This window comes from Danio rerio, chromosome 3 (genome assembly GCF_052040795.2).
Source record: "Danio rerio strain M-AB ecotype USA chromosome 3, GRCz13ab, whole genome shotgun sequence".
In the NCBI taxonomy this organism is placed as follows: domain Eukaryota; kingdom Metazoa; phylum Chordata; class Actinopteri; order Cypriniformes; family Danionidae; genus Danio; species Danio rerio.
In genome coordinates, this window is record NC_141023.1 from 3,662,501 (window position 1) to 3,676,832 (window position 14,332).

The 14,332-nt window shown below is 42.9% G+C and overlaps 1 protein-coding gene across 3 annotated transcripts in view; it reads right to left on the reverse strand.

Moving 5' to 3' along the window:
• myh9b (myosin, heavy chain 9b, non-muscle) overlaps window positions 1-14,332 on the reverse strand; it is a 798,697-nt gene that overhangs the window by 212,044 nt on the left and 572,321 nt on the right. The window lies entirely within an intron of this gene.

The following is a 14,332-nucleotide window of genomic DNA, read 5'->3' on the forward strand; positions in this document are numbered from 1 at the left end:
ATTTATCAGCATCACCCTATATAGCATGTTGACCACATTAGAGAAACAAGGAATTACCGATACCCGGGAAAGCTTAAGACAACAAGCGTGTTGCGCCTAATTACAGATATAATCCAGACTATGATAGAAGATGATACGAAGGAAGCAAGACTGACTAAAGCGAAATATTTTTGTAATAGCAGAAACTAGGGACAATGCAATGCAATCTCCTTTCAGAGGATAAATGACAGTGACAGAGTTCTCCCTAACACTGGGAAACATCCATACACACGCAATCACACACATCCACTATGGACAATTTAGCCAACCCAATTATCCTGTACCGCATTGTAATAATGTTCGTTGTTGGGGGAAGAAGAAGACAGGGTCGGCGATTCAGGTAAGTAGATCTTTTTATTTTCAAATTATAGCCACCACACGTGAAGCTGTGTGTGTGTGTGTGCTCTCTCCTATCTCGACTGCTCCTCACGTTCTCCTTAAGAAGGGAGTCTCTCTGGCCCAATCACTAGAAAGACAGGTGTTATTTATCACAAATTGGTGTAATCCAAACGGTGTGGTGAAGGCTGTTTTTTCACGGGATATTGGAGATAAGGGGATCTGCCAATAACCCTTTGTTAAATCCAATGCCAAGTAATACCGAGCAGTACTCAACCGGTCGAGCAACTCGTCAATACGCACCATTGGATAAGCGTCGAATTTTGACAAAGCATTCACCTTGCGATAATCCACACAGAACCGGGCCGAGCCGTCTGTCTTAGGTACCAAGACAATCGGGCTGGCCCAGTCGCTGTGGGATTCTTCTACCACTCCCATTTTCAACATATTACTCAATTCTTCCTGAATCACTTTTTTCTTGTGTTCAGGTAGGCGATATGGCCGGGTACTAACGACCACGCCCGGTTCGGTCTCGATATGGTGCTGGATCAGGTTAGTACGACCGGGCAGGGGCGAAAACACATCAGAGTACTCCCGTTGGAGGTGCCGGATGTCAAGGAGCTGGCTCGCTGAGAGATGATCGCCCCCAGTGACCAGAGCGGTCGGCCGTTCCCAGCCGGAGCTCTCCGGCCCCAGGTCATCCTCGTTAGTAACAAGCGTAGCCAGCGCAACGTCCTCCGGCTCCCTCCACTGCTTAAGCAGCCCTGTCCAAACGAACCACCTCGTAATCGAGATCCCTGACTCATCGTGTGACCACAAACGGCCCTTGACACTTGGCGAGTAATCTAGAGCTGGAAGTGGGTATCAGTACAAGTACTTTATCTCCCTGTGAAAATTCATGGAGTTTAGTGCCCTTATCATATCGCCGGCGTTGGTCATGCTGGGCCTTAAGCAAATTCTCTGTAGAGAGCCGCCCCAGTGTGTGGAGTTTTGCAGGTCCAGGATATATTGAATTTAAATTTTACTTTTAGGAGCCTCGTCCTCCCAAGCCTCTCTAACGACATCCAAAACCCTTCTGGGCTGTCTGCCGTAGAGAAGCTCGAAGGGGGAAAACCCAGTGGAGGCTTGGGGAACCTCCCGCACAGCAAATAATAAAGGCTCCAACCACTTATCCCAATTTTTCGCATCTTCGTGAATGATTTTACGGATCATTGATTTAAGCGTGCGATTAAATCCACCAGCCAGTCTGTTTGTGGGTGATAGACGCTGGTGCGAATAGATTTAACGCCCAACAATCCGTAAAGCTCGCGCATCGTGCGTGACATGAACGCGGTGCCTTGATCAGTGAGAATATCCTTGGGGATTCCCACTCAGGGGATCCGAAACAGCGCCTCCTCAACGCTCTTTGCTGAGATGTTACGGAGCGCGACTGCTTCTGGATATCAGGTTGCATAATCCACCAGAACTAATGCAAACTGGTGCCCGCGTGTGGATCGCTCTAATGGCCTGATGAGATCCATGCCAATTCTCTTGAAGGGGATCTCCATAATTGGTAAAGGGCGCAACAGCGCTTTTGGGGTGGCCGGTGGATTTACCAGCTGACATACACGGCACGCAGCGCACAATCTGCTGACGTCACCATGAATGCCTGGCCAAAAGAATCGGGTCATGAGGCGATTTAATGTGGGCGCCTGACCTAAATGTCCGGCCATAGGATTAGAATGACCCGCCTGATAAAACATTTCCCGGCGGCTCTTTGGTACTAATAGCTGGGTTGTATCTTCTTTTGTCTGAGTGTCTTGGGTCACTCGATACACCCTATCATTAATAAACGCAAAATACGGATAGGAGAGGGGTCGATCAGGCTGGAGGATTTTCCCATCAATAACCTGCACTCTTTCGAGTGCATGTTTTAGCGTGTCATCACGCGACTGCTCCAGGGGAAAGTCTTTACACCGGGAAATTCCCAGCCCTTCCCCTGAGTCAGCGCTTGACGTCACCGCCTGGGATTCCCCCAGCTGGGCGACACCCCCCCTATCCGGCGATTTCTTCTTCCAAAAAACACTCGCACATAACACTCCCAATAATCTATTAAATCCAGGCCAATTAGTTCCCAGAATTAGCGGGTGTTTGAGGTGCGGGTTAACTGCTACCTCTACGCTATGCTTTGTCCCCCGAAATTGAATATCTATTGTCGTTAGCGGGTAGTGAATTACATCCCCGTGGACACACCTTACCCTTACCGTGCGGCTCGTATCCAATGCCGGGTTTTGAAGCAGGCTTTGGTGGATGGAGGTTTGGTTACACCCCAAATCCACCAAAGCTTGATATGTACCCCCTTTTATACTCACAGGTATTCGGTATAGCCAGTCGAGACCAGGGGAGACAATTGGCGTGGCGGGAACGTGAATCAGTGCACTCACCTCCTTGACGGAGCAAACTTTTGGTGTGCTATCCTCGTGCCCACGGCGCCAATACCTCGGCCCAGACCTTCTCACTATACCCCCGGGGCCAGCAGGATCAACCGATTGAACCGGAGAGAGACCTGTCGTTGTCTGGGGAACCGCCAGGGGTCGTGGCTCCACCCCTCCGTCCAGATAGGGCCCCACCCCCCTTGGGACGTTCAGCGGATCCGCCTCTCTGCACCGCCGTCTGGGTGCTGGTGTGGGCGGTCCCTGCAGTCTGGGCCTGGGAACAGGAGGAGAAAGAGAGAGGGGGGGAAGAGAGAGAGAGAGAGAGAAGAGGTTTTTTCGTCGACCCTGGGCTTCGCCACCAGGTGATCCTCTGCCAGCCGGATGGCTGTCTATAGATCGTTTGGCCGGTGGCACTAGACCCACTCCGATGTTCGGGAGGGGAGGAGGAAGATTAATTGTTTCAGTACCACGGCATCCACCAGCTATGCTGTGGTTTGGCCATCCTGCATCAGCCATCTGCAGCAGGCGTCACGGAGCTGCTGGGCGAACATGAAGGGCCGGTCGTTTTCAATGAGCTCCATTGAGCGATACCGCTGTTCCTCCGGGTTATGGCCGGCCCACTGGATAATGGCTCGCTTCAGGTGAGCATACTCCAGGAGATTCCGGGCCGGTAGCTGCTGTGCGGCCATCTGGGCTTCGCCCGAGAGCAGCGGGATGACTCGTACCGGCCACTCAGCCCGCGGCCAGCCACACGCCTCAGCCATCTTCTCGAAAAGATCCAGGAACACTTCTGGGTCATCCTTCAGCGCCATTTTCTGTGGCGTGATGGGAGGGTGGGCGTTAGATGTTGAAGCGGGCTGGATCTCCTGGGTCAGCAGACTCCGGATTACCTCGCGGTCCTCCCGCTGGGCCTACATAAGGAGTTGGAAATGATGTTCTAGTTCTTTCTTCAACTCCACCAGCGCATGATGTTGTTCCTGATGGAGAACCGCGAGCGCCTGGATGACTTCCGCACATGGATTAGTAGATGGAGTAGACATTCTGGCAGCGAAGTTTCTTCTTCTTCCCGGGTTTCGGCACCATTGTAATAATGTTCGTTGTTGTTGGGGGAAGAAGAAGACAGGGTCGGCGATTCAGGTAAGTAAATCTTTTTATTTTTTAATTATAGCCACCACACGTGAAGCTGTGTGTGTGTGTGCTCTCTCGACTGCTCCTCCCGTTCTCCTTAAGAAGGGAGTCTCTCTGGCCCAATCACTAGAAAGACAGGTGTTATTTATCATTTATGATTGACCTGCTGATTAGCCACCGGCCTCCTAGCATGCTCTCCCCCCTATTGGGTGTTTGATCACGCTTACCTTTCCACACGCATGTTTTTGGACTGTGGGGGAAACTGAAGCACCCAGAGGAGACCCATGCGAACACGGGGAAAACATGCAAACTCCACACAGAAATGCCAACTGACCCAGCCGAGGCTAAACCAGCATCCTTCTTGCTGTGAGGCCACAGTGCTACTCACTGCGACGCCATATACATATTAGTACATCATTATTCATAGTGTTCTTACAAAATGTTACCAAATCTGGTTTGCTGAAAATCATCATTGATTTCCTCAGATGTCCCAATCCGGCTGATGAAACAGTGGATCTGCTGCAATATGGCGTCTCAATATCCAGCCGTTTCTCCTCACGATGTTCGTCTTCAATGCAAACTCCAGCAGGCTTTACCTGCACTGTGCTGTTCACCTGTGCCTTCTGTCCAGCAACCACTGCACACCGGTGAGGACACACGCTTATAATGCAGGAATGGAGATGGAAAGAGTTTGATTTTTGGCAGTCAAGTATCTATAAATGCATGGTTCAACACTTTAAAAATTACTGGAGGTTTCTTCTTCTTCTTCTGAGCGCAAAATAAGATTTTTATGAATGATGGAAACTAGTAACTATTGACTTTTTTCTACACTAAAAGTCAATGGCCATCAGTTCCCAATAAAAAACTCATAAAGGTTTGGAACTACTTGAGCACTAGTAAATGGTGATTTGATTTTTAGCTGAACTGTCTCTTTAATGTCTTATAATCAGTTTTAATATCAGAGATGCTACAACACTTGTTTTTGCTGCCCTCTTCTGGAGACTCTATTTAGCATTAGACTTCAGACCTAGTTTCATCTCAATACAACTAACTAAATAATGTCTTAAACCTGACCCCTTTAGGCTGTAATTAAAATTGTTGTGTTTTGGTGACTGTCACTTTAAATTCTAATGTGATTGTGCTTTTTTTAAAAGAATAAAAAAGTGATAATCCATAATAATTAACAGCAATAATCATCAAAATAACTCAATGGTCTGTCATGTCATTATGCTTCATGCTTGTTCAGTGATGTTTGACAGGGGTTTACACTCACAGTGCTGGATCTCTTCTTCTTCTCCTGTAGAGCTGTAACTCTGAGCCGCACAGGAGAGAGCGCAGGTCTCTGGAGCTTCAGGACAGCACTTCCATATCAATGGGTCCTCTGATGCTGTCTGGAGGAAAAACAGGTTGAGATTTACAATTATTTAAAAAATTAGTAAGGTGATATTTATATCAGTGTTGTCAAAAGCCCTAGCCATGATACTATTCAGTACAACTTTCATTTCCAACATACAATAGACAATCAGATGTGTTTAAAAGCCTGCTCAACAGCGCACAAATGTTAGCATAAATTTACCAGTTTAAAATGACTGTATAAATTAGTATCACTGTTGTTTTTCTATGGTACATCAGTCATTTCTATGTTGTAGTTCATTTTGTAGCATTATTTCCCCTGTTCACAGATCAGTGGGTCCCAGAAAAAGTTTTTGAGGCGTCTTGTCTTTGTGCTTTTCTGATGGCTCTGCTTGTTCCTCATATCAGTCTCTTCATCATCTTTTAGAGAATTATGCCTAATATCACACCTGCTTGTTGTAATCTTATATTCATGAAATAACTTGAGCGAACATAAAACAAAGCCGAATGAAACTTTCTTTCTCTTCTTCAGCTGCACAGCACACAGCAAGCTCACATCATTCATCATGCGTGTCGAACTACACTACCCACAATACACTTCGCTATGGACTACAATTCCCATAAATCACTTCCCCTCTCCTGCAACACTGATACACAACTGATTCTAAAATTGTTTTACATTTAGTTTTTTGGTTCGGGCCTAAATAAATATTTGTTGCAGTTTTTAATGGTTTAAGTTTATTTGATTGACTATATATAAATCAGTAGATATTATTATTAACGCATTTATTGGGTAAAATTGCTACTTTTTACGGTCATTAAATGTGTTTTGGTCATTATCAATGCACTTTCACTTTAATTGATCGTGAGCAGCGCGGCAAAAATAGAGAGAGGGTGCTCGCTGCAGAGCCATTTGAGGAGAGCTGAGCTCCAGCGAGGGGGAGCATGAGCTGTCGCTCCTACTCCTGTAAGCTGTTTTAATGCGTACACCAACCCCACCCCTAACCCTACCCCCAGTGACATCACTCGTAGAAGAAGTGCAAAAAAGGTGGAGCTCAAGCTTAAGCTCCCCCTCGCTGGAGCTCAGCTCTCCTCAAATGGCTCTGCAGCGAGCACCACTTGAAAATAGACCCAGCGCCGAAACTATTGCTGCACTGCTGCTTCAGCGACGCTCACGCCTCTCGCTGACGCGCTGCGTGCGGTATGAAAGCTCTAATCAATTAACATGGACGCCAAAAAAACATGCGCTGTTCACGCTCTGCTCACGTGCCGCTTACGCTTGCGGTGTGAAACTGTGTAAGATTTTCACGCCATTCACGCTACTTCTGACAGTTTTTGACGGTAACCTTCAGTGTTTACACTGCAAAAATGCTTTTCTTACTTAGATTTTTAAATCTTGTTTCTAGTCCAAATATCTAAACATTCTTAAATCAAGAAACATTTTAAGACAAGCAAAACATATAGTCTTGTTTTAAGAAAACGGCTGTTTTGAGCTGAAACTTTACAGACACATTCTGGAGACAAAAAAATACTTATATTAAATCAGGAAAAAGGGGTAACCTAGGTACCCTTTAATACTGGATGTAGAATACTAAATGGATGATGAGGTATTATACTACGCCTGTCAAATTACATAGGATTAACGCCAATATTCCAGATTATTGCAAGTGAAGGTTATTTTTTAAACTATTTTCAAGAGGATCACATGCTTATGATTTACCTCAGCCAGTCACGCATTAGCTAATCATGATCCTCCAATTATATGGTTAATAAGTTACTTTATATAACCACAGTCTTCATTCCATCTTCATCTTGAAGAAACCCCCCTTCCTCCCTGCTTTTATTCTCCTAGATAAGGTGGCATAGCACTGTTGCCCCACAGCAAAAATGGTCCTCACTGGGCCATTGTTTCTGTGCGGAGTATGCATGTTCTCCCTGTGTCCGTGAGGGTGTCCAACAGGTTCCCCGGTTTCTTCCCACCATCCAAAGATACCAAACTGGTACTTTGTCTAGCTCCCAGTATGTTTTCTTAGCAAAGTAGTTCACCTTAGCCACATTAGCCGAGGAGTTTTTGAGATCTGTGTGTGTGCGTGTTTGTGTGTGTGTGTGTTTTGATATACATTGGTGAATAAAATATTTATTCACTGTATTTATCCTCAGATAGCATACGGATGTGGGCCACTTTAGGTAGTTATGCGGCAATGGTGGTCTTCCTTCGACCTAGACAAAAAGAATGTGTGCCTGAAGTGGCCCACCTGTACAATGGCAAAAGGGGAAGGGGGAGGGGGGTTGGGGGGGCAAAGATTTGGCACTTATGGCAAAATGTAATCTGAATTTCCATATCTGGGACCAGGCCATATGCTGAGCTGCTGCTGCACTGATGGCCATGGGGGAGTGGAGAACATGTGTCTGATTCCAGCAACGCTCCAGGGACAGACGAGTCTTCGTTGAGGCCATCTTACAGCCTCCACTGCGGTGATTGAAGCTCTGCACAAGACTTTTGGCCAGCGGAGAAATTAGTCTGGTTCACTCAAGGTTTTTTTTTCTTCACTCCTATCAGGTGAAGTTTTTTTTCCCTCTCCGCTGTCGCCACTGGCTCGCATGATTCAGGATTGGTAGAGCTGCGCATCGATGAATTTGCTCTTCAGTGTTTGAACTCTCAGTAATGATTAAATCACACTGAACTGAGCTAACCTGAACTGAACTTAAACACTAAAAACTGAACTACACTGTTCCCGTTACTATGACAATTTATGTGAAGCTGCTTTGACACAATCTACATTGTAAAAGCACTATACAAATAAAGCTGAATTGAATTGAATTGAATGTGAGCCCAATATGAAAAAATGATCCATTTGGCCCAAATGACAGAGGTCAAATGTGGGCCACAGTTGGCAAAATAGTGGCATAGTCATTTAAGGGTAGTTTGGGTCTAAACCTAAGGTGGCTCACATGTGTAGTGCAAATGTGGCCCAGTTATCTTAAGACATATATGGGCCACTTTTGGCAAATATGTGGCACAGTTAGCTCTGGCTATTGCGGCTGTGAGCCTAATGTAGCCCAGGTTTTTTAAAACATATGTGGACCACTTTTGGTAAATATTTGGCACAGTAAACTCTGGCTTATCCAGCCGTTAGCCTATAGTGGTCCAGAGAAGATATGGAAAATGTGGCCCAGTTATCTTAAAACATATGTGGGCAAGTTTTGGTGAATATTCGGCACAGTAGGCTATGACTAATGTGGATTTGAACCTATAGTGGCCCAGAGAAGATATGGCAAATGTGGCCCAGTTATCCTAAAACAAATGTGGGCCACTTTTTGCAAATATTTGGCACAGTAAGCTCTGGCTAATGTGGCTGTGAGCCTAAAGCGGCCCAGAGGAGATAAGGCAAATGTGGCCCAGTTATCTTAAAACATATGTGGACCACATAGACTAAAGTCACCATCATGGAGAAAAGTGTTTGCTTTAGTTGGGCTCATAGCCCTGAACCTCTTAATATAAATTTTATTTTGGGCTGCTGTAACTTTTAAGAACCTTGCTTTAAACGTTTGTTCATTACAGCAAAAAAAATAAATAAATAAATAAAAGAACACAACATGTGATGAAATAATATAATTCACTGATGTTTACCAATGTTTAATCCATTATTAAATGTAATAGGCCAGATCTGGGCCAGAATAAAACGAAACTGTGGCCCAGTATAGGGTCAGTTCTGGTTCATTTGGTTGAATTCTGGCTAATACGTGGTTTTGCTTTGGCTTATTTGTGGCCACGATCTGACAAACAGGATCGGACCACCCTAAAGCCATCATTTCATTCAGTATGTGGTCCAGATGTAAGTGTCTGGTGTGGGCCGGATCTGGGCCAGAATAAAAGCAAACTGTGGCCCAGAATAGGGTCAGTTCTGGTTCATTTGGTTGAATTCTGGCTGATATGTGATGTGGCTATGACTTATTTGTGGCCCAGATCTGGCAAACAGTGCCATCATTCCATGCGGTATGTGGGCCAAATGTAAGTGTCTGGTGTGGGCCGGATTGGAGCCACATGAATTTTGCTAGCTGGGTCCTTATTCTGTTTTGCATAGTATTTTATTTTTTTAACTTAATTTTTTATTTAATTTTTTATTTTTTTCTGTTCTGCTTTTTAAAGCGAATCTGTGATTTATGCAGTGAAATAGTCAATGGTATTGTCTAAAAGTCACAAGCCTAAGCTCTGATGACAGCACTGAAAATAAAACAAACTAGAACATGCGGAGATTATCATATGAAATTATTTTGACTAAAGGGCTCAATACGTAAACCAACAGGTTTCAGTCTACCAGTATAGAATGGTCACACAGTCAGAGACATGGGTTTAATAACCAGGGAGAGAAAGAATGTATTAAATGTGCGCCCAAATGCCAAGTAAGTTGGATAAAAGTGTCTGCTAAATGCTCACATTATTAATCACATGAACTACAGTAATGGAGTCATAAATCTTTACCTGTTTTTGTTCAAGTCCATCTTCCTAAAGGTCCAGAGTCCTGCACACTCCTGTGTGGGTCAGAGTTACAGCTCTATGTGAGAAGAAGAGATCCAGAGAGAGAAGCCCTGTTAAACATCAATGAACAAACATGAAGTATAGAGAGTCTCCAGAAGAGGGCAGCAAAACACAAGTGTTATAGAATACCTGACCTGAAGCCTCAGTTTAAGACTATACAGCATGGGTGCCCAAACTTTTTTTGTACTGTATGTAGAGCTAAAAGCCAAATATCATTGAGAGCTGTGGGCTGAAGGTAAATATACCAAACTATATTACATTAAAGTTTCCATAGGTAATATATAATACTGTTTAACAGTGTTAGGCAAGCTACTTAAAATATGTAGTGAGCTAAGCTATTAGCTACTCTACTTAAAATGTAGCTTAACTCCACTAAAAGCTACACCCTGGGAAATGTAGCAAGCTAAGCTAAAAGCTATGACGTTTTAAAACTAAAAATCCAGCATTAAAACATTAAACTCTTACTATCACTCATTTCTACTCAAGATGAATATTTTACGAGACAGTGATATGCTTTCACAAACATTTTAGGAGAGAATCACTACAAAAATACATACCGTATTAAATTAATCTGGCTGACATTCATAACAAAATGTAACAATTATGACAATTACTTAACATGAAGGTGTGTAGAAAATGATCTAATGCATATTTCTGAATGCACACCTCACTTCATGCTCCGTTCACATCACTTCAGTCAACAATTAGCTAATGGGTGCTTTTGCTAACCATGAGTGACTATAATGTTTACCATCTCATTAAACCAAAAACAAATAAATTTATAGAACTAACACCTTATAACATCTGTTCTAAGCAATGACTGTAAAAAATATGGACGACGCGACAGCCCTTTTTCCCATTGAACGCCTTGAGGGCAAAACGCCTGCTTGACGGGCACAAACTGTCGCAAAAGACTGCTGAAATTGGAGCCAGACATGCGCAGAAGGATTGTCTGATGGAGCCAGAGGAGGAGCCGCGAAAATGAGCAGAGTCGAGCTTCCAATCAAACGCTTTATGTAAAATCAACCACGCCCCCCAGCATGCGTTTGCTGTCATATCAACACAAATGGATTTAATAACGTTAACAAATATGAGGGTTTTATATATTCAATCGCGCCAGCTCCAGGCCGCAGCGCACAACTTACTCGCGGCGTCGCGGGCTGATTCCGGCTCGCATGCGGCAGCGCCGGCTCGCTCGGCCGCCGCATCTGGCTCGATTGACTCGGGGTGGATTTGGGTAGTGAGTCCAGGCATCCGGAGTAGGTCCAGCAGAGGTAACATTAGTCAGTCTGAGCTCTAAGATAAGTCTCCGGCAGGCGAGAATCTAGCCGGAACTGTGTTTTGCTATCTGGGTGGCTAGGCGTGTATCAGCAAACTAATAACGCCCGAAAAAAGCCCTGAACTTAGCGAATAAACAGTGTTCCACCAGGATCATGCATATCAGAAACTATAGTTTACTGCTGAACTCATTTTGTCATGGTAAAATAACACAGAAATCGAATAATAACACTTCAGTCTCCTGCCGAAGCTCAGACGCCGCGCTTTGAGAAACTGTAAATCACAGCTGTCAATCACGATGACACGCCCAGCATTAAATTACTGCTAAAAACAAACTGTTTACAAAAATGAAGATCTGCACCTATTTCAGCACAATAACCAGTGCCTTAATCGACCAGAACTATCTTTCGGGACATTTTATTGCAAGTGTAATATTTTTTTTTATTTGGGCTCAAGTCTCCTTCATTAACACGGAGGAGGCGGGCTTTATGACTTGTACTGCAGCCAGCCCCCAGGGGGCGATCTAACGGCCGAAACCTTCACTCAAACGTAGGCTTGCGGCACACTTGGTTCTAAGCATTTCTTTGGAGTAAAGATTATAAATATTTCATTTTGTTTGGTAACATTTTGTTTTTAACACATTTTGAAGAATATTTCCCTCTCAGTTATCTGGCTGAGTTACACCAATTCCATCAGGAGGTATGGTCCAAAACTATAGTGAGAAGCTTGGGGAAGGATACCTAAAACATTTGACCAAAGTTATACAGTTAAAAATATACCAAGGAAATGTATGTAAACGTTTGATGGTCTAGAGATCAATAAAAAGGTCTCAAAAACTAAATTCAAAAAGAGAGATACAAAGAAAAAGAAATACCTAACAGCAAACAGATGATGACTATAATTAGCAGTGCATTAAAATAAGGCATATATTAAATATGTTTAAACCGAAGATATCTTCATATTTCGAATATAGTGAAAAAATTACACATTCAATAAAAAAAATAGAATTAAATACTGTAGGGACTCTAAAGAACTCTATGAATTCTTTTTACAGGAGGAAAAAAGCTCTTCATGCTCCGTTCACATCACTTCAGTTAACAATTAGCTAATGGGTGCTTTTGCTAACCATGAGTGACTATAATGTTTACCTAATTAAACCAAAAACAAATCAGTTTATAGAACTAACACCTTCTAACATCTTTTCTAAACATTTCTTTAGAGCAAAGATGATAAATATTTCACACAGACCACTTTAAATGAGTGTTTATCCATACCTGTGAATGATGAGGAAACAGACACGTTATAGCATTGCTCGAGTGCAGTTTAATATGAGTTCGTCCCCACAAACACGCCACACTGCCCTCTACAGGTGTGGTGGTGAACTACATGAATCATTTCATTTAATCATAAGAACTAGAACAGGAATAAAACAAACAAAAAAAAAAGAAGAAACGGGGGGTGTTGGGTTAACTTTTTGTTTTTAACACATTATGAAGAATATTTCCCTCTCAGTTATCTGGCTAAGTTACACCTATTCTGTCAGGAGGAATGGGCCAAAACTATTGTAAGAAGCTTGTGGAAGGATACCTAAAACAATTGACCAAAGTTATAAAGTTTAAAAGCTAAAAAATACCAAGAAAATGTATGTAAACGTTTGATGGTCTAGAAATCAATAAAAAGGTCTCAAAAACTAAATTCAAAAAGAGAGATACAAAGAAAAAGAAATACCTAACAGCAAACAGATGATGACTATAATTAGCAGTGCATTAAAATAAAGCATATATTAAATATTTTTAAACCGAAGATATCTTCATATTTAGAATATAGTGAAAAATTACACATTCAATAAAAAATAGAATTAAATACTGTAGGGACTCTAAAGAACTCTATGAATTTTTTTACAGGAGGAAAAAAGCTGACCAGTTCAAAAACAAAAGTTGTAGAATTAATATTTTTCTTGTTAAACTTTGAACTTTTACCTGCAGCAAATGTTGTCAGATGAGACAGAAAGAAACAGGTTTTTACCACAGCAATGTGACTTTGAATACTTCTGTTAGCTTCTTCCTGATTCCTTGTAGGCAACAAAGAAAGAAATGCACACACTAAAGAAAATATTATTTTTAGTGATCAGTTTTCATAAATAAAAACTGTGACCGTTCACCAGTTTCATGTTGACACGGGTTTCTCCAATTCAGCATGTAAGATTGGCACCGGTGAGAGAGAGAGCAATTTATGTCAAAATCATGGGTGGCTCAATGGTTAGCACTGTCACCTCACAGCAAGAAAGTCACTGGTTCAGCCAGTTGGCATTTCTGTGAGGAGTTTGCATGTTCTCCCCGTGTTGACTTGGGTTTCCTTTGGGTGCTCCAGTTTCCCCCACAGTCCAATCACATGCGCTATAGATGACCTGAATAAACTAAATTGGCCGTAGTGTATGTGTGTGTGTATGGGTTTTCAGTACTGGGTTGCAGCTGGAAGAGCAGCCGTTGTGTAAAACATATGCTGGAATAGTTGGCGGTTCATTCCGCTGTGGCGACCCCTGATAAATAAAGGGACTAAGCCGAAGGAAAAAGAATGAATGACTGACATGGATTATCATAAATGTGTACATGCAACTCCCTGTGATGAACAACAAAGTATTGTGAAAATGGTATGTAAACGCTGCATTATTTATGGTTTGAACGTGTGTAACAATAGTTGTGTTTTACCTTTGGGGATTGATGATACAGACTACTGCCATTGCCAGAACCCGGGTTCGAACTATGCACTTTCTTTTTTTCTCTTCTTTCTCTTTTTCTTCAGTGTTTTTCTCTTTTCTTTCTGACAACTTTCCAATCTGCTCTCTCCAATTTGCTGTATGGCTTTACACAGCTGACTGTCTTTGCCAATCAGTAGTCTCACTTGTTTACTGCCTTTCCAGCTTTTTTTGGTCAACTGGTGAAGTTTTGTTCCTCGCCACTGGCTTGCTTGGTTTGGGATTTGTAGAGCTGCGCATCCATGGATTTGCTCTTAAGTGTTTGGACTCTCAACAGTGAATATTAAACCACACTAAAGTAAACTTAAACACTGAAAACTGGCCTGACACTGTTTCAATTCACTGTAATCTTTTATGTGAAGCTACTTTGACACAATCTACATTGTAAAGTGCTATACAAATTAAGGTGAATTTAACTGTATTGAACCTGCCTTTCATTCACAAAGTCGTTTGCAATTGGGTAGATTCATTATCAGTCAAGAAAGAAGG